General features: G+C 39.9%; 1 protein-coding gene across 1 annotated transcript in view; it reads left to right on the top strand.

Annotated features, from left to right (window-relative positions):
• Positions 1-27,256, top strand: part of APBB2 (amyloid beta precursor protein binding family B member 2) — a 162,309-nt gene that overhangs the window by 40,766 nt on the left and 94,287 nt on the right. Inside the window, 2 exon segments of the mRNA XM_054514594.1 lie at positions 13,433-13,521; positions 20,645-20,750. The gene's annotated coding sequence lies outside the window, so the exon portion shown is untranslated.

A 27,256-nucleotide genomic window follows, 5' to 3' on the forward strand; every position in this document is an offset into this window, starting at 1 on the left:
TCTCCCCTGTGCTGTTAAGGAGGTCAGTGATAGAATAGCTTTGGTGTTCACCTGGCATCCAGTCAATGTCAGTCCCCCCATAGAGACCTGGCTTTGGAACAAAATATACTAATTTGAAGGAAATGAGGATTGTAATTTTCTTTAAAACTTATACTTTCAGAAGTCTTTTTGTTCATTTTAATGTCAGCATTGATCTGTCTCAGAATCGGTGAAAAGAGGAGATGGTTTGGGGTAATGTTTTATTATCTGATAGCCTCTCCATTTTTGAGAAGCATAAGTAATTACAAATAGGACATCAGAACATATGCTGAAACTATGCCAATGGCAGAATTCAAATTATTTAAAAGTGTTCTTTACCAAGGGGGGAAGTGGACATGACCCTGGCAAGGAAATGCTGTGTCTGGTCTGGGAGGGTCAGTGTCCGCTGCACCTGAGGAGAGTAAACATGCCAGATGACTTGGGTAACATTTATTTCCTCCCTTGGGGTCTGTTTTATTTAAGCCATCATAATAGAAATCTTTATTTAGCTTATAGAAAGCACAGTCTCTTTCCTGGTTGTCAGGATTCACAGAATTGGCACAGTTACTAAAGCACTGTAGTCAGATACCCTGGTCTGCCATAACTTAGCTACTCCATTCTCTTAAGTTTGGAGGCTGTGTTTTTGCTGACTGTACCAGCCACATTGGAATTGTGTTAAATTTAAGCATAATTCCTCATGTGCCTGTGAGATGACCAACAAAGAAAGATGTAGTAATTTAATGGTCTAAAACTAATGGTCTGCTGCCAGTCAACAAGCCCTGCAGTGTGAGTTTTGCATATTGGTATCCCTAATTAGGACATAATCTTCTGGAGTAGTGTTTCATTGAGTATGGTGAGCTCTTAAAAGTATCCTCTGCTGCTTAAGTATAGCAATCTTGCAAAAAGATGAGCAGCAAAACCTGTGGTATAGGAATACTTCCTGAATAGCAATAACTAGTTTTTTTTTAAATCCTCTTTGTTAAGGTTTAAATGTACAGCAGCATGCTTGTGGTATAGTAATTATGGAATTTTTTTTCTTTTGGTAAGTAGAAATAGATTTGACTTTTCTATTTCTTTTAGCAGACTGTCTTTAAGATAGTTCACAAGCTGCTTGTTGAAAGTACAGACAGAAACAGGATAAGTTGGAAAGATGATTGGTAATAAATATGCCAGGAGATCAGATGGCAGGTGATGACTGGCATGGACACACTGAGAATTTTAAGGCATCCTCTCAAGTCAGGTTTTTAAACAGATATCTGTCTTGGCATAATATATGGAAAATTATTTTAAGAAATTATTTATTTGTACATTGATTTGTCCAAAGATTTTGTGAATTCCTGGCTAAATGGGTATGTGATTGAAATGGAATGCAAAAACCCACTGATCTTAATTATGAATACAGGGTATAGAATCTTAGCTCCACTGATTTCATTTGGAACAGTTTTTGTCTGCTAATTACTGCTATGAACAAAGTTTTCCTCTCAGTTACACCAAAACATTCATCACTGATTTAAGGTTATGCCTAAATTATTGTGACTGAAACAGAATATTTGTGACAGAACAGTCTGGTTTCTATTACATTTTCTTAACTCCAGCTGCCTTTGAACTATAATACTGATGCTTTCTCAAGCTTTGTCTTTGTTTCTACTCTAATACTATTGCAGCTGTTGCATAAACTGTTCAATTTGCAGGAGCACTGTCATCTCTGTCAGGTAAATGCTTCTGTGGCCAGGTATCCAGTGTATGGGGACTTGGGTGAGTTTCTCCAAGTCAAACCTGGTGGCTGCTTGCTGTACTCAGTCTCCTGTGTCTGCTGAAGCTCCCAGTACTCCAGGATGTGCCCAGCCTGGTTGATGTTTCTGACATAAGGTGTTTCTTTTAAAATGCTTGATTCTGTGGGCAGCAAATGCCAGAAACTTCTAGATACTTGGAGGGGGCTTTTGTGTGACCAGTTCTGGGATCACCTTCCCTTTCTTTTCCAGGTCACAAGGAGCAGGTCTGCTTCTGGGCCAGCTATTCATCCTCCTTCAGACAATGAGGATGATCTATTTGGCTGTGCTGAAATTAGATCAGAATGTGTGCATTTCTGTAAGCTTCTGACGTTACCCCAATTAAATTTCTTTTTAATTTTTTAAAAAATCCTTCTATTTTTGAACAGTACTGAAAAAACAGAGTGAGCAGGGAAGAGTTAAGCACACTGGTTACATGTGTCATTCAAGCCATTAGTGCTGGCAGTGCTCCTGGCCTGTCACATGTGCCAGATGTGACATCTTTCAACAAAATTTAAAGGCATGGTGAAAGATTATGGGCATGGTTTCACACCACTTTGGACTGCTCCAAAATGAATGTTTTAAAAGCTGTTAACAGCAACTGTTTAAGGGTGTCAGTCCATCTTCTTCAAGCTATTACAACATGCCATCTCCTCATCCATGGCATTTTTCTGGCCCCCTGTCCAATCTGATTAATTTGAGGACCCAGCTGAAAAGTAATCCCTCAAAGAAGATGCATCTTGGTGACCATGTCTCTGGGATGAGGAGGTGGAGGCAGCCCAAAGGCCAAGTGCTGCTGAAAAGGACAGTTGGCTTAAATCAGTGTAGATGTAAAACTGTACAGTTACTGTCACTCTGCTGGCTGTGGAACAGCAGCTCTGACTTCTACTTTCTGCAGCTTAGTGTAGATAAAAAGATTGTTTGTGAGTGCTACCTGTTCATACATGGAGTTTAACTTGTTTAGTCCAGGACTCCGTTCTTATTTAAGTTCTGCCTGTGTGAAATTAAAGACCCTTCCAGCTCTTGTTTTGGCATATTGCAAATTTATACTAAGCTTAATTATAATACTAAATTTCACTGTTGCTTTTAACTATGGGAATAAGTTAATTTTAAATTGAGTTAGCTGGTTTTGCAGGCAGGTAGAGCGTGGGCCTGTGTCCATTCAATGCATACTTATACATATGTATATACATATACACATACACACTCCTATCTCTGACAGAAGTCTTGAAGCTGCTCGTTCTTCCTCAGTAGCTCTGAGAATAAGCAGCTTTCCAGGTGGGTAAACTGGAGTTACAAAATGACAGTCATTGTTCTTCCCATTTGTGACTTCAGCAGAGATTGTAGATGCTTAGTTCACGTACTGCTTTCTAGCCACCTCTGGCACCATTTAGGTTTTGAAGGGTCTGGTGGAGAATTTTAATGTTTTTGACTTTCAGGTGGTCCCATTTCAGCTGTGTGTGTTTAGCCATGATGTGTGACTGGTCAGTGGTTTGGTTTCCTAGAGCTGTAATTCTGCACTTGAACAGTAACAAGTTCCATTTGGTGGTGACCTGTGAGGAAAATTACTTTTGAACACAAAGAGTCAGCATTTCAGTTCAATTTGTTCTATCATATGCTGTGCTTCTTGTTGTAGAGCACCTTCTTTTTGATTTCATAATACTTTACATCTTTTGTCACAGTTTAGCCAGAGAGGATCAATACACAGAGAGCCCCAGAACTGTCCTGTCCAATCCAGCTTCTAGTCTTTGTCAGTGCTCATTTTGGAAGCTATCCAGTCCTGCTGTCTCTCTTCAAGAGGTTACATTTTTTTGCTGTACTGATTACCTTAACTGTTTTGAGTAAATTTGACCACCTGTGGCCACTGCTGACCCTACATTCCTGCAGTACCTCCAAGCAAAATGCTAAACATTGCTGGCATTCTTGAAATGCTAGGACAAAGCACTGCAGTGCACATCCAGGGTAGTCTTTGGGGGGAAAAAACCCTGCTTCTTATTCTGTCTTAAAATCAATTTGGGCATGCAGTGTTGAAAGATGAGATTCCTCTCACTGTGGTTATATTTGACTCCCCTTGGTTTCTTACTGACATGGATGGTTCTGCATAAATTGGAAAAAATTCAATGTAATTCTCTGGAATTGAGACCTTATAAAAATAGAGAGATGACAGGAGGTTTTAATTAATAGCCAGAAATGATAGGGATCTAAGTGAGATAGAGCAAGGCAATATTATTAGTTAGGAATTATTAGGGAATTTTATTGCTTCCTTTTGGAGCATCTGGTAACAGCTGCTTAAATCAGGTCTGCTCTGAGATGGCATTCCTGTCTTTTAATGAAAGTGGTTTAGCAGTGTACAGGCTATTTTACTGAAGATTCTGCAATATTGAAGTGAAATCTTAATTTCTGTGGTTTAACTTTTTAGCATTGACATGATGCATAGATATAACCATTTAGCTGCTTAATTAAGTGTGTGAGATGTCCTGTAGGAAAATTTCCTTTCAATTCAGGAGGAAATTATTTTAAACTTTGATTTAATACGGGCGTAGATACTTCTCATGTATTTTGTAAATAAGCTGATTTTAAAAAATAAACAGAAACACAACACTTGTTAATAAAAATCTAGGTCTTAAAACCTAGGAGTGGAGACCTTGGAAAGAATATAAATGAACATATTTTGGGAAAAGCAATATAGTATTACTGTTGTAGCAAAGCAGTATTACTGTCGCTCTTCTGTTAAATAAACCTTTTCTAAAGTGGTTTTCTTTTGGAAAAGCTTCCTAATCAATATTGGCTTCTTAATTTTTTATTTTATGACTAAATGCCACATCAGACTTGTGAGCATGCATTGTAGCTCTTGGAGGTGTCATCATACATGAGCAGAAGTTGTTACTGACAAATGCCATTTTTTTTAAAGTAGAATTGCTGATTGCAGTCTTAGACCATGTGGTTGTTTGGATCTGATGATTTGTCTGCAATTGTCGGAAAAGATTTTTTTCTCAAATAAATTAAGAGTATGCTTGCGTGTTTCAGGGTAGAAAATGGCTCAGCTTAGAGGAGTAAACTCTTGAAGCCAGTAGGATGGTAAAGGAAAACTTGATATAACTTTTAGTAAAAGCACAGTTAATGCTGTTCTGCAGTTTGAGTCATATTGAGAAGAGTGGGAACTCATTGGTCCATACAGGAAGCAAGTGTAGGATACAAGTCCTGCTTCTCTGGCATGTGAGTACCAAATTTCTTGTCATGTGACAGCCATTCTTTGAGTTTTTTCTTTGAGTAGTGGTTCTCTGGATCTTTCTGCAGCTGATAAGTTTGTGTCTTCTATCTTCCCAATTTCTCTTCCCCGGAAAAAGTATTTTTTCCTGTTGTTTCTAGAATAGTTAATTATCATTTTCTCAGGAGAAACTGCAGTATCTCTTCTGTCAGAGGCCTCAAGTTGGTTTAAAATAAAAGACAGTAAAACCAGTAGAAGTAAATGCATTAGATAAGAGATTTTAGGCTCATAGGAGTTTTTAAGACAGTAGGAAAAATGTGAGCATGTTTTTTGAAGATGATTGGAAAATTAATCTCACTCTTTTAATCAGGTGATTGCACCATTAATAGGGCTCCCTATCAGAGGTAGTGAATTGAGAAAATACTGCATAGCACTAGAACTGTAGTGTTAAGTGAAAAAAAACAACTGATAGAATATTTTTACTTCCTTAGACATCAACCCTAGATGAGTCAGCTCACCAGCAATGATGATTAATGAAGGAAAATGCTAACCCAAGATTTTTTTCTCTTCACCACCAGTTCTTCTGAGCAAGAACTAATTCCAAGTACTATCTGACCCTGTTTTGTTAAAAAAACAAACAAACCAAACAAAAAGCCAACCCAAAAGCCCCCAAACCCCAACAGTTGTTATATTTGAGGTGATGGAGATAGAATTAAGGCTATTAACACTATTATAAGTAGCTATCAAACCTGTTCTATTACGTGTGTATGCAGAGGTCTTTTCCAAACCTTTCAAAGGCTTGCATAAGGTCTGTAAAAAAAAAAAAGTGCTGTAATATTTTTTTAAATTTTGTCCCACAGCAAACCAGAGTGATAGAGAGGCTTGTAAGGAAGATGAGAGGATTCATTTTTACAAGTGAGTCCATACAGGCCAAAAAGTTTGCAATATGTTGCCTTGGAGTGCAGAATCAGTATGATTTCTGTTAGTACTTGTTGTTGAAGCTAGAAATTCTTCATTGACTTTTAGCTAGCTTTGAAGCTGAGATTGAGGTCTTGTAACAGCATCATTAAAGTTGATTATGACTGAAACTGGAGAGAGACATGAGCCTTTATTCTGCCTCTTTTTTCTTTTTAGTGCAGTCATTTTAAGCATGGGCATTAATGAATGCAGTGTGCTCTCTTGCTACATCAGCTTTCCTATGCAGATTTTCTTGGCTATATGAAAATAATGTAAAAGAAATAGCATGCAACAGCACAGATGTGAGACAGAGATGTGCCCTTGCAATGGCATATTAAATCTGCAGATTAAATGAGTGCCCAGGCTCAGGCAAAGCTGTGTGAAGGCCAGGTGTACTGGCAGAGTGGCTGACTAAGCAGGATACTGAAAGGCAGAGTGTGCCAGAGAAGCCAAGCTGGCACTGCCAGGTGCCTTGTGTCATGATATCTGTTATCTCTGTGCCTTGCCCTGCTGTGGTGGGTCTCAAGGGTGCTCTAAGATGGAGCACTTTGTTCTGTGCAGCATAAGCTGTGCAAAGTACTGAAGAATATCAAGAAGGGTTGTGGAGAAGTATACAATTGTAATGGTATTCAGAATAGGAATTAATAACTTATGTGACTTCCTGGGAGAGTTTGTGCCTAAAGCAGAGGTGATAATGCCTTTTTAAGGAGGTGACTTGCAAATTCTGATGTTCTTTCAGCTTTGCTGTGTGCACTTAATAACCTGTCTTCATTCAGGCAGAGTTATAAGCGAAGGCTGAGTGTGGCTCTGTTTTAATTTATCTTAGTTTAGCTAATGCTTTGAGAAATTATTTTCTTAATGGTGAGAAAGTACATCTCTTGGGAAGTGTCAACAAAGGTCTGCCTTTTTGGGGAAACTGTTCCTGGTTTGTGGAGCTCTTGAGCTGAGCAGATGATGTAATATTTTAATATGATCTTGTGAGAGGGTGCACTGCATTTCTGTGTCCCTGTTTCTTCTGTAACTACTTGTCCTGGTTTGCTGGGTTTGACTTGTTAATGTATATGCAGGACCTGAGGTGGAGAGAGAACTACTGAGGAGCGTGCTTGCACCCTGGAGGGGGAAGGATGACTTAAGTTAAAATGCTGCCTCCAGATCCCATGGGTATCTGCTGTGGTAGTGACTGGATCTCCTGCATTATTCATTGCCTCTTGCTTCTACTGTGCATTGGGTGTTTATCACATGAATAGTTGTGCTGTGGGCTGCTGCAGAAGTGGTGTGTGTGTGTGACCTGAATACTCATCACCCACAGGTCTGTAAGTGACAGATAAAACCTGGTCTCAAGTATGCTGTGTCTGCTAAGTCATATCACTCTGAGATGTTTTTCTCCCTAGCCAGCTTATGGAAGAGCATCTTCAGTTGATTCTAACGCTCATGGTTGGTCTCTGTCACATATATTAGCTTTCAATTCCTTCTTCAAAATATGATGCCTGTGTGAAAGTTATTCCTAAAATATATTCAAAAATTGTTCAGCTAGTTGTGCTGCACCCCCTTGTGCTAAGAATAAGATTTTTGGAGAGAAATTCTAGACTGCTTTGTTTTCAAATATTGATTCAAGTTTTTATTTCCACTTTTAAGGTTTTAAAAATTCTTTTTAACTCAGCTGCTTAAGTGTTTTCAAATCATACTTGTTTCGCTGCTGAAGTGCTATCATCAAATTGTGTGTTGGGCTTTTGTGAGCTCTAAAATTTGGGTCAGGGCAGATGAGGAAACAGAAAATATGGCTTGATTGCTGGGGGGAAAACATGCTGCAGTGGTACTTGATTGAAGAGTTGCTGTTGAAGGATAATGTACCCGTGTTGATTGTGCTGTGCTTTTGGCATAACATCCTGAGCACTGTCAGCCTCAGCCCAGATGTTTGCTCAGACAGTTCTGCACTAGCAGGAATTGTCTGGTTCTTGTTGTAAGTCATGGTTGCAGTGATACTGAAAGCTGGAGAGGAGTGGACTTAGGGACAGAAAGGGGGATACAAGGCTTTGTTGTGCTGCTGGGATGATGCTCAGCACATTGCAAACCTGCTTCAGGCAGGGCCCTGAAATGCTGGAGCTGTGTTCTGGATGTTTCTAAGCTGTCCCTATTCCAATGGCTTCTGCACATTGGATAGATGCGTGCTGAGACCTCACACCAGAGCAGCACAGGTCTTTCTGGAGCAGCTCCTTGCCCTGGCTCTCTGGTTCACCCTGAGGAAGCTGAATTAGTCACTAGTGAAAATACCAGTTCTCTCAGGCTTTAAGTGTAAGGTATTCCTATGAAAGTTTTTAATGGTGAGGTAGTATGATTTGTGTGTCACTGTAGTAGCAGAACACAATTCCAAGTGGGCTTTTTGGAGTGCACAATATGACAGGACCCTGTGAGCTGAAGCCAGTGCTGTGCACTGGGAGGTGTCAGCCAAGGCTGAAGGTGAATTCTGCTTCAGTGTCACCCAGTGCTTTGATTTCTTCTGATTTGATGTCTGTGCAGCAGCAGTTCAGCAAACAATAAGACTTGAGAAAAGCAGTAAGTCATGCAGCCAGAGAACTGAAGAAATACCCTGGTGTTTGGGAGCAGTCACTGGCAATGTGAAGGTCTGCATAAGTGTTTTGAGGGCAATGGTGAGGAGGATTTGCTAAAATGAAAATGCAATTTTGGGCCAGAGTGGCATAAATGTTTTAGTCCCACCCACACGTGCCACCTTCTGATCAAAACCTTAAAAGGAAGAACAGAAACCATGTTTCAATATCTGCTTTGGATATTTTTAAATAAAAGAATGACTAAAATGAAGGGAGGAGACCTTAGTATCCTTCATAAATACTGAGACTTTCCGTCCTCACAGTCCCCTCTGCAGTGACCCCTGGTCAGTCTTCATTGTGGGGAGCAGGGAGCAAAGGACACTTGCCCTGTGTCCCAGGAGGACCTGAGGCCTCCACCTGCCCTTTCCTGGAGGGTGTCCAGAATATGCTTTTTAACATGGAAGGAGAATAGAGGGACCCCTCCTGCCTATAGTGGAACACCAAATCTCTTCAGTTTCATTGGACTTGTCAGGGTTCATAAATAAAACAGTGCCATGTGCATTTCAGTGCACATTTTATCCACTAGTTGTGAAAGAAATGCTTCTTCCTGACCTTCAAAAATTTGGGAAGGTAAAACCATCTAAGTGATGCAATTTTCCTTTTGGCCCCCTAGGCAGTAAGTGAATTAATGTGTTTGATGCTTCTTTCTGTGGATTTGGCAAAAACTACAGCCAAAGAAGGTAGGATGCAGAGAAAGGTAGATGCTGAAAGTGTCAGGGAATTCTTGGGGTGTGATAGCAGCCTTCTCCATCCCATCTGCAATGGGTTTTTTAGCCATCATTATGTTATGTGAATCCCCCATGGTTGTCAGGCTGTTTTGTTGAGGTTTGTTTGTTTGTTTTTATACTATTTCCAGACTAAGACCCCTAGAAGCTGATAAAAATGAAGCTCTTCTTCTGTCCTTTTGGAAACAAACCCCAGCAGCCCAGGTTCTTGGGGTGGTTGCATGAGGCTTACTGGGAGGCTGTCTGACAGACTGAAGTTAGACACTGTTCATGTACTTTTTAGAAGGAAAGAGAAAAATATATCCCTAAAATAGATGGCCATGCTGTACTTATTAATTATTGATGTTACATTGGATGACTTCTTTATTCTATTAAGAAGTTGGAAGAAGAAGTGAATTTTAATGGAGGAGTATGTAGGATCCTGGGGTTGCTGTTTAAAAGACAATTTAATGCAGGGCTCCCAGTCTGATAATGTGAATGTGGCACGTCTGCATGTCTGTGCATGCCCAGAGGAAGCTGCAATATGAAAACTGTCACGAGTTTTGTTCTGATACCAGTTCACTCAGCTCTGTATGATGAATTCTGTACATATGTAATAGTCTCAATCTCACACATGAGTTCATAACTGTTTCCAGTCTAAAAGTGCAGGAATTGTGAAGCCTGTAGTTATTTTTCCCAGAGCAACTGGATTTCTACTGACTTTTGCACCCTTTCATCCTGCCCAACAAACAGGTTTGCAGTCCAGTAGCAATATATAGCCATTACTGTAATGGAAACAGGAGGGGTGCTCCAGAGTGATAGAATTCTTAGAATTTGTACTCCCCGACTCAAATAGACGGATTTATTTTCATATAGAATGAGCTTTCAATGTGAAGAAGTGGAAGACTATCTGCTGCTCTCCCTGGACAGAAATGCCACCCCCAGCTCCAGTCTGCCTGCTCTTTTCTGAAGCCCATCTGAGAAGCAGTTGTCTATTGGGCAGGGGAGAAGAGCTGATGAATATTTTTGATTTTTTGTGTCAGTTTTTAGATGTAGGTGGATTTAAATCAGAGTTCCTCATTCAATGTCAACAGAAACATCTGAAGATCTTGCTGGTGCAGGTTATTTTATTATATAAGGACAAAAAAAAATACAATGCTATTGCTGAGCAACCCACCATTAATCTAAGTTTTCCTGTGTGCTTCAGGAGAAAGAGTTTCTAAAGTACACAACTGATTTTGGTACTGAATGACTCCAGCTGAAATTTGGTGGTTGGAGACCTGCCTCTTTTGTATTAACCTGAACTCTCAAGTCCCTTACCAATAACAAGGAATTGGAAAGGAGAGCTGTAAAACCAGCTACCTTCTCAGCTGTTAGTAGGAAGCCACCAGGCACAAGTTGCAGTGGGGAAGAAGGAAAAAGCTGCAGTGATTCCTAGGTTGGTAAATTCCTGCTAAACCTCAAGAAAGTAGATTTGGCCTGAGTTTAAATGTTACAAACCCATGGGGAGTCTGTCAGAAGTCTGTCTCTGTTTTGAGATATGTACAAAAGTATGTTTTGCTCTAGCTTCTCAGGAAGAGCAATAATTCCCTGATTTTTTTTCTATGCTGACTGGAGTTTCCTGTTTGTTTTTATTATTTCTAGCTGAAATTCTGTAATGTGCTCAAGATCAGGTTTCACACTGGCTTCATCATTTCTTTCTTAGACTAGGTGAAGGCAGGATTGCAGGTCTATGTCCTATGAAAATCCAAGTACTCAGAAATCCCATTTCAAATATATGTAGTTACCACCACATCTTTTGAAAAAAAAAAAAAGAAATTAAGGACAACTTAACTTTTTAAACTTGTGCCTATTATTACCCCAACCAGCCAGTTGTTTATTTCAGTAATGGTAATGTTATTTTACTATTTTGTCAGCTGTGGGCGTTAGACATTTGCTAATTACTTTTCTACTAAGAGTATCAGTGCCTGCATGTTATTGCCTTTCAATTTGCTGCTTTTAATAAAGCCCTAAATGAGTTATTGCTGCTTGCATAGATCTGGGAGGCTGAGCTGGCTCCACTGTTGGCTGTCTGAGCCTTTCTTGAAATATGAGGATTTCTAAACAGGATGAAAAAAGATTCCTCTCTTCATTTTCAAGTCTGCCAATTTTCAAGGCAGGCAATGTGGTAAAAATGTGGGTGGAGAAGTGGACATTTTCAGCAGGATTCAGAGGAAAGGAAAAATACTCAGGGTGGTGGATTCTCAACTGGGAAATAGAAAATGTTGGGTGTGTGGCAGCACAGTTTCAGGAATTTATGCCATCAGTGTTAAGATCCTATTTGGTCAGAGGTCAAATATCTGTTGATGAAACTTTGTTTTGCAATTTTCTGTTTGCTGTTTTGTTGAAGAGGCTGGTCATTCCTACCTTTGAGACCTGTATTTTGTATTTCAGGCTTTCCTCTGATCTCAGAACTGGCAGCAGATCTTATCTTAGTTTGTGTTAAAAATCTCTCCCCTTTCAGGAGAAAAAGATTTTGAGTTTGAGATTATTTTATTATCTTGGAGCTTATTGAATTGATTACTGTTTCAGTTGCAGTTACTTTAGGCATGGTTTAGAACAAGTTTGATGTATAGGATGAAAACTATTAATTTTAAAAATGGCAATGCCACAACAGACAGATGCATCTTTTTCATTATGTTGGGAAGAAAACCTTTTAAATAATTTGGAAAAGCTGCCATGTATGCTCAGCCTGTGAAGAAGTCTGGGGTCTCAGCACTTGACCCAGAAAGTTTTGTTTCTATAAACCCATGTATCTCAGCAGGAACTTGCTGGTTTCTTGGCTTTCCTGGTCGGAAGGTGTTAAAAACACGTGTGCTTTCTTTCTCTCTCTCTTTTTTCCTCTCTCTTGAATACTGAAATCTGATCATCTGATACAGAAGTGCACAAATGTGCTAAATTGGGTTAGAGTATCAGTTTAATAAGCATTGATATGTTTTCTTCCTGAAGAACTTTTTTTTAAAGTAAAATTTATTATTGAAAATGCAGTGAGTATATTTTCTTGATTTTCTTAAAAAAAGCTTTATATTTTAAAATTACTTTTTATCTAGTGTAAAAAAGTTATATTTCCAAGTTTCAAAGGACAAATATATTTTTTAGCAAGAATGTATTTAGCTCTCTTAAATGATCTGTTTTGTTTCAGCTCTTTCTAGGATTTATAGTTCTTGGATTTCTGTTAGAACAAAGAAAAATATAAGCCTCTCTTTAAAATGGAATATAATTTGGCTTGATTTAGCCTGGCTTTTGCTTTAATAAAGAAAAAAATATTATATAAGTTCTACAGCAGATGAGACTTGTATCTTTGGTCCTGCATATTTATTTTTTCCACATGGGGGAACAAACAGAAAGTTGAACACCACCCTGAATCCTAGAACATAGTTTGACTGACAGATATGTTGCTGCTGTTGGAGGATCTTTTGATGGGAGGATAACCTCATTGTGTGAGGTTTTATATATATTTTGGTATATTTGTGGCATTTGGTGCTGAAAAATACATGTATATTTCTCAGTACCAAATGCCACAGCATTAATGTAACCGCTTTCCAGGGGTGAAATGACTGTGATGCAGTGTACAGACATTGCAAAAATAAACTATATACTTGATGTCTGCTGAATGCAAGCATAATTGAAAACATGTTTTTTTATGAACTCATTGTTTACTGAGCACTTCTTGCTGCTTTTTCATAACTTGGGCTCATGTCTATCATCTGGATTAATTTTCTTCATGCTATTCGGTGTTAGTGCAGGGGAAAACTGCAGCTCTGTGTTGCAGTGTGGAGAGAGAGAATTTAAAGTGTGCTTTGCAATGTGTCTCTTACATACCTGAGCTGCCATGGTCTGGCAGCAGGTAGTGACCCCTGCTAGGCTGGGGAAGACCCCTGCCCAAATGGGATGCCTGGATCCTCTGTTCTGCTTTTAGTTCTCCTGTGGGCACGTTGTGGAATGTGGATGGTTTTAAGGATGTAAACTGAAGGTGGCTGCTTGGGTTACTCAGTCATTTGTCAGTGCTCCTCTGATTCCTGGGCTCCTGCTGCTTCTTCTGGTATCTGCACCTTTGCAAGCTCAGTAGTTTTTATTAATGCCTCTTGACTCTTCATAAATTAAAATACATGATTTGGTTTTGTTTTGCAGCTTGCCTGATTTCTGCAGTGACCTCAGAGGGTGCTGGTGCTCCAGAACTTGGTGCTCTTGAACAGGCTTTCCACAAGGAGCTGGGAAGAGTGAGTAACCTGCTCCGTGTCTGGGGATCCTCTGGGGTGGGGGCACTCCTTCTGAACCTTTCATGTCTCACATCTTAAACACTGAAGTTTGAGCACAGAGACTGGATGTACCTGTATTTCTATGCAGCACTTACATTGTTTATCATGATGTTCATGAGCAGTGACAGTCCAGTTCTTCTAGTACTCTAGCAAGAGTTCTTGGTGTATCCATTTTTGCAGAGTAGCTGTACTATAACTTGCTCTGCCACCTCATGTGGGAAAAAGCTGTACTGAGCAGAGGTGTTTCACAGCAGTGCTGTTCCTCTGTGGTGCCAGTAGTGCTGTTAATGCAGACACCTGCTGGATATCAGTGTTCTGTGCAGCCTCCAGTGATGTATCCACAAGGTTCTCTGTGGATCTTGGAGAGGGAGGGAGGCCCACAGCCACAGAGCCTTGTGACTGCAGCTGAGGCTGTGTGTGTGGAGAGATTATCTGCTGTCATGCTCCCCAGCAGCATCTGATGCCATGGCTTTCCCTTCCTTCTCACATGAATTTTCCAGGCTGGGGATCTATTTCCCAGTACCTGGCAAGCCAGCAGGATTTCTCATCTTCTGAAAAAAGGTATATGAGAAGTCTAGAACTATCTGCCCATAAAGCAAGTGCTGTTAGCTGGATGACTTGGGCTAAGCTATACACATCTCTTGGTCTGTGCTACACAAGTAGTTGTACTGGCAGAGCCCTGTGGAGAGACTGCTCTCTGCTGATAGAGGCAGGAAGTTTTTTCCATCACTATTGCCTTTCCAAGTTTCTGAAATGCAGCAGCACTCTTTTGGGCTTTTGCTGATGTGATCCTTACAAGAGTTTTACTTAGTACAGTCCTCATGGATGGAGGTGACCTGGCAGAGCCCTGTGGAGTAGTGGTGAAATGCTACAATAGAAAACCTAGCTGTGCTTGGAAAGCCTCTCACAGAAAGCAAGAGCACAGTGGCATTTCTAAGTTCAGAAGAAATAAATACCTTCTCATTTAGAAATACTGTTTTTACAGTAAGATTTGAAAAATACTTTTCATGGATCTTGTTGTAAATGAGGTTCAGACTATGTGTCTGAAATATTGCCCTCTTGGTTCAGGCTTTATGGGGAGATCTGTGTTTCCCAGTGATGGCTGCTTTGATTGTGTAATGCCTTTGCACTCCCACAGCTCCTTAGCTTGCCAGGCTTCCTTCTGGCACACAGCCCAACCTGCTGCAGCCCCAGAGGCTCAGAGCACCACAGTTCTTCTTTTTAATGGGCAGCATTACTTCTAACTTAACAAATCCTTACCAATGAGCAAGTAAAATTGAGATCACTAACTGATACCAGTTCAGATAGCTGCACTGAGTGAAGAGGTTAACTGTATTTTTAACAAACTTGCAAGTGCTAAAGACAGTGCTTTCCTTTGTTAAAATATATAGGTAGTTATGCACAGAATGCCCTGATGTTTTCTGTTACGTTTGGTGAATAAAATCTGCACTAAGATAATGTAGAATAAATGTAAAAAGCATGTGTGCTTTACTGAGAAAGTATGTATTGTCTGTCAGGGGACCATGAATGTTTTGAATTCAGCTTGCGCTATGTGATCTGCCTGCAGAAGTACTGAGAGGCTAAATTTCAGAAAAATATGCTTTTGATGAGTTAGGTCTGTATCATAAAGCCTTAAACATTAGGAAATTCGTTCAAGTGATTGACAGTGATGATGCCCTCCAGAACAGAGTGGGAAATAATAGCATCCCTCCCTACATGGTGAATGGGAACCTCAGTTAAACAGGTGGGTGGCACAGTACCTGGAAAGGATGACCAAGAAAAAGAAAAGCCTTCAAGAAGGACTTCTCAGTTATGGGGAAGAAGGAAAGCATCCAAATCAAAGCTTGTTAGGGGAGGAGTTAGAAGCATAAAGGCATCCAGAAAGTGTACAGAACAGAGACATGCAAGCAAGAATGTCTGCATGCAACAAGAATTTCAGTACTGAGGATTGGTTGGAAGGAGAAATGATGGAGTTGCCAGACTTTTTGGACCGGACAGGACTTCCCAGATATCTGAGCATGTCAGGTCAAGTGTGGTAAAACCACAGGAGCTGCAGCAGGGCTGGAGTGCAGGCAGGACATCCTCTTGTCTGTGGGACTGTTCTTGTCTTTCCGGATCCCGGGACACTTTAATCCTGCGCCAGCCAGCGGAGGTGATGGGGGAGGGAGTTGTTTGGGAAGCAGGGTGGCTCTGCCTAAGCAAAGGCAGGTGGGGGGGACAGCATAACCTCCTTGGTGTGAGCACTGCCAGGCAAAACTGGAAGCACGGATGAGGACTCTTAGGTAAATGAAGACTTGGGAAAAAATGTTCCTGAAATGAAAATACCTATTTTTAAAAACTGTTGGTAGTTATTAAATGAAACTAATGGTTAGGAATTGTTGATGACCTCCAAAAAGGTCGAACATGCAATGATACAAGAGATGTGGCTAGTAGACAATATTGTGCTTTCTCCAAGAGGCAGTTTGATATGTCAGATCCATGTCCAATAGCTGTTCCTAGTACAGAAAATGAAAGTGCTGTCTCTGTAGGTGTCTCCAGAAATCAGCAGCACAACTTCCTAATGGCCTGGCTGGCACTTTGCTTGCTCGTTTGGATTGTGTTTTGCTACTGTTGTCCAACAGGTAATGCTGCCAGTCATTACTTTGAATGCAGACAAAGTGAAAAACAATAAATTTGCATTATATATGCAATTATGTACACAAAATCTGTGTGTATATTGAACTGTGATTTCTTAAAATGAGCCATTGACCAGTCTTACAGATGAATTTAAATTTCCAGCCCCCCAGATTAGCCTCTTTCAGTTTCTGAACCCTTTGCTGTAATGGATCTGTTTTGTATAGGACCTGTGGCCTGTATGTGCTTTTAAAACAATGCACAGCATTCCTCTTACCATTCCTTAGCAGACCTATTTCCTGGTATTCAAAGCAAGACTTGGAAGGTAGGATTGTGTTGTTTGTCAGAATATCACACAGAGAGTGCTGGAGTGTGATTTCTTGAGTAGCTGTCCCCTGAGAAACATCATGCAATAACCTTTTCTTTCCCCACACTGTGTGCAGCTGTTCCTTGCCAGTGTTGAGTGATGTAGTCAGTCACACTTGGATGACTTCTGTAGCTAATTTGCAGTCATCTCCTTTTTTCATATGCTTTTTCTTGGGTATGTGAGGGTAGGTTGTACAACAATCTGTTCTATGAGATTAGGGCAGCCAATATGAATGTACCTATATTTACGTTTGAACACAAATGTATTTATAGCAGATGTTGCTTCTAGAAAACTAGGGAAGATGAAGGAGTCAGCTGACCTCATAAGCAGCAGCATGTGTGAGAAAATAAATTTGGGTGAAACACCACTTAGCTTTAATGGCCATTAATACTAATGGAGATTGGACTGTGACTTTTTTTTTCTGAAACAAAAGGGAATTCAAGTAAACTAGATTCTGTGTGCCTAGCTGTATAGACAGAACTCCTGGTTTGACTCATTCATTGGAGAAAAAACAAGTCACAAAGACTACCAAAATTTAGTTTGTCTTTTGGGGTTTTTTTTCTTAGTATCAAAACATGAATGCAAGTTAAATGAAACTATGTAGCAGTCATAAAACCTGAGAAATGTGGAAGAGTTGCAAGAAAAGCTCTGTAAAGAAAATGGCTTAGGAAGATGTCAGTTCTCAGTTCAAAGTCATGGTATCTTTCCAAGATGATGTGTGTCCAAATTATGTGTGATGATGAGTAGCAGGTAGCTCTGTCACCACAGCTCCTAAAAGGGACTTGGCCTGAGGTGAAGTGCTTTCAGGTGCTCCCTGGGTAGCAGGTATGCAGTGCTGGGGCTGAGGTTTTGTTTCCATGGCTCTCTGTAACTGCTGCAGAGTGGAGATGGCCACCTGAAAGGAATCAGTGAAGATTATCAGGAAGGATAATAATTGAAAGAAAACTTTAGGCAGAGCTATATCAAATTTTTTCTTCAAGTGAAGCCATAAGGCTATATGTCTATTTGTGTCTATGTAGTTTTAAATTCAACTATAAAGATGGAAAAATCATCTTAAAACATTTTTAAGCAATTTTGCAGTATAATAAGAAGCAAAAAAACACAGAAAGCTGTTCAGAAACACATTTGTTACAAAACAAATGTGAACCAACAGGTTAAAAAGTAATGTGAAGTCTTGATCTGACTTATCAGGTACATTCAGGTTTAACTCAGGTTTATGTGGAGTTGTGGATATCTAAGTTGTGTACAGTTAAAAATAAAACCAAATCCAAACCTGTACATGCATGATATGGGGATTTTTCAAAAGCAACATTTGAGTACTCCTTCCATTTTATCAGTCTCACAGATGCACATATGGAAAACAAGGGCTAGTTTTCAGATGTTTTAGCTGTGGCATTTGGGTACCAGCAAGGTTGGTCACATTCCTGTAAGAGTTCCCTGAGCTTGCTGAAGAGAAGAAATTCCCCCGAGGTTTACCTCTGTGAGTGGATGTGTTTAAAGAAAGGGGAGGTTGCTTTGGGTGGTCTGAGCCACAAAAGATGGCTCTTAAGCAAAAACAAAACTAAACTAAACAAAAACCAGCAAACAACAACACAGAAAAACCCCAAAACCAAACCCTAGCAGCATCTTCATTTGTCTTGATCTGGGTATGTCCTCTCTGGTACATGCAACCCAATATCACTATTATTTTGTGGAGCAGTTGAATTTCACTTGCTGTCTGACACCTGCTTCCTAATTGGCTTTTGATAGTTAGCTTTAATCCACCTTGTAAATCTTTGAAGTTCACATTTTATGCAGTAACTGATGAAGCCTTTGCTATAATGAGAATCTATCTTTATGTTGTCTTTTCCTCTGAGATTTATGGAGTTTTTAAATGTGATATTTAAAAATGGTCAATCCTTTTGTGTCCTGACCTCTACAAAGAGTGGTTTGCTCCCAGAGTGGGCACAGTACCTTAGGAAGACCATACTGTACTTTATTTCAGCTGTTTGAGAGCATGATTGTAAGGTTTGGGAGTCTTAATTTTTATTTGTTAGGATTTTTTCTTATGGTATGGTGCAAAGGCCCCCTTCAAAGGTGTGGTGCTGAAGGAGAAGCCTGTCTCAACTGTAGACATTTGATATAATTTAGTGAGATTGCTTAGGGAAAGTGTATACCTTTTAGAAAGACAACAATGCATTTATGACAAATGAATAATCTTGCAGCTCCATACATACTGATCAAACTCTTTCACCAGCTATGGAAAAGAATGGTAAATACTCTCTTCTTGTTACAGTCTGTTTTCCCCTCAGTCATTTTCTTTTCTAATTCTTGCACAGCTGAAGACTGTTCTGTTGTATTTTGTTATGAATTTGATCCATTTAGGGTGAGGAGAGACTTAATTTTTTTCAACTAATAAATATGTATTTTTAGTTTTATTCTTATAAAATAGAAAAGGGGAAGCAACCATCTGCAGGTTTGTTCCTTGCACAACTTTACAATGAGTTGAGCTAGTAGGCCATCAAAAAAACTTGTAAAGGTCTGTTTGACCCATGGCAAGGAGTTGTCCCATATTGTCCTGCACAAGAAATGCAGGGCTTTTTGGATGAATGTTAATTTTACTGCATACCACTTCCTTTTCTTCTTAACAGCCAGAATTCTTTTAGTGACAAGAGAATACTGTCTCATTGATTCACTGAACTTTCCCCATTGAGGGGAGCTGAGCAGGACATGCTTTGTCAGCACTGATTTGGAAAACAGTGGAGATCTTTACCTCTTGTTTGGACTGTCAGGTGTGCAGTCTTATAGGTGTCTATTCAGAAGTAATCTACAAAGGCTGTAGCAATGTTATGCCATTGCATTTAAAGTCATTTTTAGCTCAGGCTGCCATGGTCCTATTCTTTCCACTTGCTCTCACTAGCCACCAATACTTGTGCAACCACCATCACCCATTTCAGGAGCCTAATCTGACTGAAAATATGTCTGTATATGGAGTTTTCAGCTGTGTTAGGCTCCCAGACCAGCTCACCAGAGAATTGCATGGATGCCAGTATATATAAAGGCTTATGTAATTCAGGAATAAGCTAGCATTGTGTTCAGTAAGGGAACTGACATACCTGAAGATTTGGGAGATCTCCCAGTCTCAGTGCAGTGCTATTTTGTCTATGTCCTGATATTTCTCTTTATTTCCTGGATAGAAAAAGTTTGTGCTTGTAACTGCAGCCTGAGACATTAAAAATCTTTACTGAATAAGGAAAAACACTCCTCAGAATTTGCTGCTTTTCCTGGTGTTTCCAGCAAGGGAGTAAATGAAATAAGAGGGAATGTATTTTAACAAATGATGCAATTAACATTCAATATATATTGATAGACATTTGGGAATATGAAGGCTATTCAGGAAAGCTAAGAAAAAGGTAAAGCTGAAAAGAGCTGAAAGTCATGTTTTGGTACAAAATCCTACGCTAAAGAAAAAAACAATGGGACTTGGTTTTAGAATAAAACATTTCATACTGGTGATATGACAGCTTCAGGAGCACTTCAGTTAAGACTTTGGATTTGTTATTCCACACTGACTGTAAGATGTGCCATGCAATTTTTTGTTTGCTTAGGGGTTTTGATGGTGCAAGAATATTGATACATGGGTTAATAGCCTGCATTCCTGTGAAAACACTGCTGGATAGAACAGAACAAAGCAGTCAGTGTTATGTAGCAAGGATAAATTTTGCTTCTATAGTAAACAGTTGATAAATGATTGCTTAATGATTGCTTCACAGAATTTAAGACAAACATTGTTTTTAAATCTCACCTACTGGCTATCTCTATTAAAAGCCAGTAGCAAGCTCATTCTTGCAGTGTTTGTTGTTCTTTGTAATGGACCAGAAGAAGCTACTGTATGACCTGAGATTTCTTTGTGTCTCAAAATTTATGTGTGCTTATTAATGGAGGCCAACCACCAATAATAAATTTGTGCTGCATGTATAGCACAACAGTTCGTCTCCTCTGACATCATGACTGAATAATTTATAGATGTAGTTATCCTGGAATTTGTAGGGATCATTAGCATTTTAATGAAAAAGATACAGCTGTTGTACTAAATCTTCACGTTTTTTTTTCCTTCTCCCTCAGTAAGAACTTGGATCTGCACTTTGGGAGCAGCTGCCAGAGTGGGAATGTGCTGAGGGCACTATGGGCAGGCGCTACCCAGGGGCTCACTATCGGCCAAGCAGCTCATGTACGTATGCACTCCTCTCATTTTGTTGTTGCTTTGTTGCTTTCCAAGGCTGCTAAGCCTATAAATTTTCAAATAGTATTTATAAAGAATGCTGACTTATTTTCATTGATGCCAGACCTTCTGTGTGTGTACCCAAATGGTAAGTATATTGATTTCTGTTTAAACTGCAAAGGTATTTTCTAGAACTTTAAAAAGTGGCTTGCTGGGTGACTTGACCAGATCTACTGCAATGTGCAGTGGTTTGTGCTGTGGTTTGTGTTCAAGGTCTCCAGCTTCATTTATCACAGAGTTCTAAGGTTGGCTGCTATTCCTCTTCCCATCTATCTCAAGCTTTTAATACCAGATACCTTCAAATTAACAAGCTACTTGAGCTCAACCTAAAATGTCGCTGTGCACTGTAGCTTCAACTGCTTACAACTGCAGCTAACATATACAGTTCAGATTATTTATATTCTTGAGTTCAATATTATTCAATATTATTGTTTCTTTCCTCTGAATTGTATCCTATTGGATTGTATTACATCATCCCTTACTGGAGTTTGTCTTCTGTAGAAGTACAAAAAAGGAGCTCCTAGAATTTTATCACCTCCCTCCTTCCACCAGCACCCACACTTCAGTGGTTCCACAGCACAGACAATGGGAAGTGAGCTGATGTGACCTCCCTGGAGAGCTGTGGGGTAGCACCCCACCTCCAGAAGTCTGCTGCTGTTTCTTGTGCACTTTCTGTTGATCCCTCAGGCTACTGAGGTGAAGTTGTGGTAGGTTAACTTTTGTATTCACTCCTCCTTCTGCTGTAGCAAAAGAACACCATCCCACAAGACTTTTCTTGGCATCAAAGCCAGCTTGATAAGCTCTCACTTCTGTAACATTCTTTCTGTTCCTTAAAAGACTTAAAATCCCCAGCCACTTCAGGCATCTGGCTCCACACATACTTGCATTGGCTGATTCAAGTGGTAAGCTGCAGTGAGAGCTGACAGCTGTGGCAGGACAGGGACTTCTGTGGTGGCTTTGCCATTGGACGTGAGGAACTGCATGGTGAGATCCTGCACTTAGAACCTGACATTTGGGGTTTTGCCTAACCACAGGGCTAAACCCTAGGAAGCAGTCAAGCATGGTTACTTTCTGCTGCAGATACACATTAAAAAGGTGCATAAGAGCCAGCTTAGATACTGTGTCCAAAGACTTGTTTGAGGGATATTGTCTATACTACAATGGAGGAAATAAATGATTGTTACAGTTTTGACAGATCTTTGGTGGTCCAGTGCTGGAGTAGAGTTGGACTGATTTGTTTGAATCACTGGACATTAGTTGTGGGCACTAGCTGTCAAACGTGGCCTCTCGGAGTACTGCCAGACATGATAGTCATGTCCCTTGCCCAGGCTTAAAGCTCAGATGTTTAAAAAATTCTAGTGTAGAAGTATCAAATCCATTCCTGCTTAGACAGAACAAGTGATAGGCATTACATTCTTACCACAAGAGCCTGAAATGCTGTTCCTGTTGTCTAGTTGAACAGTTTTAGGCATGAAGAAGTAGACTTGTTTACTTGGGGAAAGGCTGGGGGTCCCATCATCTGCCAGGGCCAAAACTTGTGTCAGAATCAATTGGCACCAGAACTCCCTCAGTTTGAGGACAGAGATATCAAAACACCTACTTCATGTCTGCTTTGTGCTTTTGTTAAGCTAAGTTTCCCCTTTCCTTAACCTGTCAAGGTTTCTAAGCCAGAAAATTCTCTTTGTTTTTTGGTTTTGTTACTATATGATTTGTGTAGCTTTCTGGTGCTTAACATAACATGTTTTGTACATCCAGCAATAGTATCCAGTATTGAAATTGCCTGATATTTGGGAAATGTGGATCATAATGAAATCTCTGATAACAGATTAGATCTTGATGGAAGTGCTGGTAAAACACAGGACTTTGCTTTGTGCTTTTTGCATAAATAATGACTAATTGCACCTTCCCAGTTATTGTATTTCATGTTTACTGTTGTTGCAATCTTAATGTTGTGCATCAAGGGCTTGGTGCTGCCTTAAGCTTTAGTCCCTGACTTTACCTTCTGTCTGTATATATACCTATACCTAAATAAATCTGTGAAGGGAAGAATTTGGTCTGTGTGGAGTATAGCAGCTGTATCGCCTTTTAGGTGGTAAGGTAACATTTCATCCATTTATGGCATTGACTGTTTTGTTGAAGGATTTCATAAACTTATTGGATAGACTAGTGTGTGGTCTTATGAGAATAACAAAGGGTTTTATAATTGTGGAAACACATAACAGCTTAAATAGAAAATGGCTTATTTGAAGCCCAGTGCTAGGAAGTGCATTTCCTACACAGGTGCTAAAGGTATAAAAACCAGCAAGGTGTTTAAATTGTCAAATGGAGAGCTGTGAATTTAACAGGTGCCTGCAGGTTTAGACTTTTTAAAAGTGTAATTAGAGAGCAATGATCTCCCTTGATTATTGTCAGCAAGCAAAACAGTCTTAGGTGTGTCCCTGGCACTGTCTAATGCTGCTTGTGCTCATTGAACACTCCCTCATGTGCTATTTTGTTGGGTTTTCTTTCTTTTCTGTATTTTTCTTGGGAAAACATACAGACTAAGGATGGATGTACAGTCTCCACCTACTGAGAAGCTAGGTTTTGTAAACAGACTTCTTTCATTAAATTCTCCTGAGATTTTTTTTATTTATATTTTTCTAATTCTTGGTCACAAACTCCACTTTTCTGCACTGGCTCTTGTGAAAACATGGTTCTGTTTGTGATGTTTAGGTAGACTCAAATTGTATTTCATACTATAATTTTTTCTGTGCATTAAGAGTTTTGTATGCCTGGAAAAAACCTTTTTAAAGGGCTTGTCCATGCATAGCCTGTCGACAGCATAACAACTCATTTATTTTAGTTAGTTGTAGACTTCTGCATGGCATTGAAATCTGACCGAGTGTTCTGAGGGGTTTGACTTTAGTGCCTTCCTGCTGGCATTCAGTGTTCCCAATGGGCTTAAACAGCAGGAGCAACAACAACAACAATACTAATAATAACAAAAATTTAAAATGCAGAGTTTGAGACGTTTAATATAAAGGTCTCACATAATATAAATGTGAGACACTTTAACTAAATAAAAAAAGCCCACTTTTTCAGAGGACATTGGAAGTGAGAAAGTACAGAAATATGTGGGTGGTAGTTTTCAGCCCTTGCTGACCTTTGGCGTGTTCAGGGGTGGAGGCTCAGTCCTGCAGTGGCACATCAGCTTTGACTGGCAGGAAGGGACCTGCTTGCACCTGGAACTCTAAGACCAGCGCTCTCTGCCCACAGACAGCAGTGCCACATGTCCCACTCTAAAGTCATCCTCTTGATTTGTGGCAGGTAGAGGTGATTTCAGGATTTTTGACCTATCTGTGACTCAGACTAAGGTCCATATGGAATGATTTTTTGATATGATTCTGCAATATAATTATTAGAGCTGACTCAGAAACTTCTGCTGGAGCGTGTCTTTTTTGTCCCAAGCAAACTTTTTTTAGGAAATGCCAGTTTTCTGAAGCATCATAAATCAAGAATGACAATGAAAGGAAATATTCCCCATGAGATGGCACTCCCCTGGCTGCAGATGGGAGAGGTTTGAGTCTTGGTTCTTCATAATCATCTGCTTCATGATAAAGCTGCTCTTATAAAGAATTCAAAGTGCTTGAGGGCAGAAAGAGCAGGGTTGATTTTATAAACTTAGGTTTTGATTTCCCTTGAGGAACACTCAAATTTCTGCTCTGCCTCTGTCTCTGTCAGCTTCCCAAGGAATGCCCAACTGTGCTTTTCATTGCACTGAGCTTGCAAGGGAGCTGTTGTTTCATGAAACTGCTGGAAAACCTTAGCTTCACTGCAGTGAGATAAAGAAACAAATGTGAGAATGGTGACATTATAAATAGCAGCAAACCCCTGAATGAGCCCCAAACTTCCAGTCTTGCAGCCAGTGCTGACAATTACATTGCTATCATTAGCACAAGATGAGTTGGTGTAAAAATGTATCATGGTGTGGCTCTGTGGGCTTGGAGCTGCTCCTAGAATAACAGAGTACTGACTCAAAGAGGCACCTAACCCCAAGGAGGAGGAGTGTGTGCTCTGTGCAACTCTTGGTAGAAGTAAAATTCTACATCTGCAAAATCCTGCCCTGTATCTCCTGACCTTTTCTTTCCAGACAAAGACATCTTGGTGTAAATGAGATTCAAGCTTTAGCACTGCTCAGATCATGCTTGGGCAGGTGACACTTTTCTGTTAAGTTTAAGAGCTCCACATAATAGCCGAGGAGAAGGCAGGAATACAGATGACTGATGGAGTGGAAATTGCAGAAGTACACAATGACATATGTTGCTGTCTTCATTAAAGTGTCTCTGGTTTCTGCCTTTCCTAGGAAGCTGTGTGGCATGTTCCTCTTGAGTGATCCTGCTGAAGCTCTAAAGCACATGCTCTTGTTGGCACATAAGAGCTGACTCAGAACCTGCAGATGAAAAGCTTTCTTTAGGGACTGTGTAGTGCTCTGAATGCCTGTCATCACTTACGCATTTATTTCTTAGCATGATTAAATAGTAGCCCTATCTCAGGATCCTGACAGTCAATTTCTTCTTCACAGGGAAGTCAGAGACAGATGCTGAAGGTTTCCTTCTAATTCCGCTTGGGGTTGCATATGGTCATGGAGAGCCACCACGGTAGCAGATTTGCATTGTGTTTGTCCCCTTTCGCAGAAACTCTAGTTCCTTCAGTATTCAATAACTTGTGGGCATCGGTGAGTTTGTAGATAAGAAGGAAGAACAGAGTTTTTGGCTAGCATGTCAAGAGCTCAAGATTCCATGTTGCAGTTCAGGCCAGTAATATGGTAGTTTGTTCTGTTCCTCTTGCTCAATGTCTTCTATAGCCAAGTTTGTTGAAACTGAATCTGCTTTCAGCCACACTTCAGTGTAATTAATATAAATGCCAGTAAGTGCAGCTGCTTTTCTGTTGTGTTCTCCTTCCACTTTATTATGGATTGATCAGCTTAGTTTATGGGGGATCGTAAAGCAAATACAATAGTTTGATTTAATTTTCGGGCACATGGTTTGTTTTTGTACATGAGCACTATGGGCAGAGCCTTCTCAGGGAGCTCTACTGGCTGCATCAGTATGTTGTATGTTGAGAAATATTTAGAAATACTGTACGTTGTATGTTTAGAAATATTTCTGATTCGTCCCATTGAAATTTGGTTGAAGACAACACGTAGCTTTGCAGGGAACTTTCAGCCTTGCTGAGACGTTTGCACAATGAGCCTTATTTTAGTTCAACCTTTGATAAAAAAACAGACTGGAAATATAGAGGCCTTTTTTGGTTTGATGTACCTGAGCTCTGTTCCTCTACTGGAGGCAAGGAATATGTAGTCCAATTTTCAGGCAGTTTAGCAGATGTAGTTAAAAGTGTGCATATATGCTAACCTTACCTAGGTGAGATACAAAATGTTTTTAATGTACATGGAACACAAACAATCTTTTCAACAAGCAAAATCTTAATTTGCTTTTCTTGAGAGCCCCCATAGTCTCGTTGTGCAAAAGCTGGCACTCTAGTGCTCTTTTCTGTGTCTGAGTCTTGAGCTTTTTATTTTTACTCACTGGTCTAAGGAACTGGCTACTAACTTAGTGTTAGCAATTTGAAATTATTTGCAAACACTTAGGAATTAATGAAATTAAACGTGTTCTTTATATTGATACTTTAGATAGAAACACACTTTTATTCTTTATTTCCATATAGATTATTTTCCATTTTTTAATTTTCAAATTTTTATCTCTAGAGCGTAATTTGATACTACAAGTATCAAGTATAACTTTACAGTAAAGAAGAAAAATTTTTTGCTGTAGAATGCTCTTTCAAATGTGTTCTAAGATCTCAACTATGAGGCAGTAAAAATAGGTGGCTCAAAACTATTGCTACCAGTCTGGGTAATCTGAGGATAAAAACATTTCTGGATAACCTTGTTTGATAAAAGTTTAATGTGTAACTAGCCATAAATTTGTCATATGTGCTTCAGAGGGCAGATGAAGGTGTGACAGGTGAAGTCATGATGCCAGCCCATACGAAATTGAAAATAAATTCGTTTAAAAAGGGAAACTGAAATGTCTTTATGTGCATGCAGTTAGTTGTTCTTGGAGAGGCAGATTGTGCTCAGGAATATGCAGCCTTGTTTCTGGGCTTTGCAGGAACAGAGAGTGTTTGTGAGCTCCAAATAGCAGGGCCGCAGACAAGGTGTGTGGGAGGTGGTTGCTGATAATAATCTGTTTAATTTTTTTTTCCCCCAGCACAGCATCTATGCTGGAGCCTTAACCATTCCACCTGACAGGGTCTCAGTTAACATTCTACCTACTTTTCTAACTAGTGCTGTGACCTGTGCTTTATATCCTTCCTGCTTTTGGTGCCTGTGTCACCTGATCCAAGAGCTTGGGATTGGTCCAGTGCCGTTTTGCAAAGCTGGTCCTGGACCTTGTGGGTTTCCTTAAGCCTGG

The sequence above is a fragment of the Molothrus ater genome, chromosome 4 (genome assembly GCF_012460135.2).
Source record: "Molothrus ater isolate BHLD 08-10-18 breed brown headed cowbird chromosome 4, BPBGC_Mater_1.1, whole genome shotgun sequence".
Lineage (NCBI taxonomy): Eukaryota > Metazoa > Chordata > Aves > Passeriformes > Icteridae > Molothrus > Molothrus ater.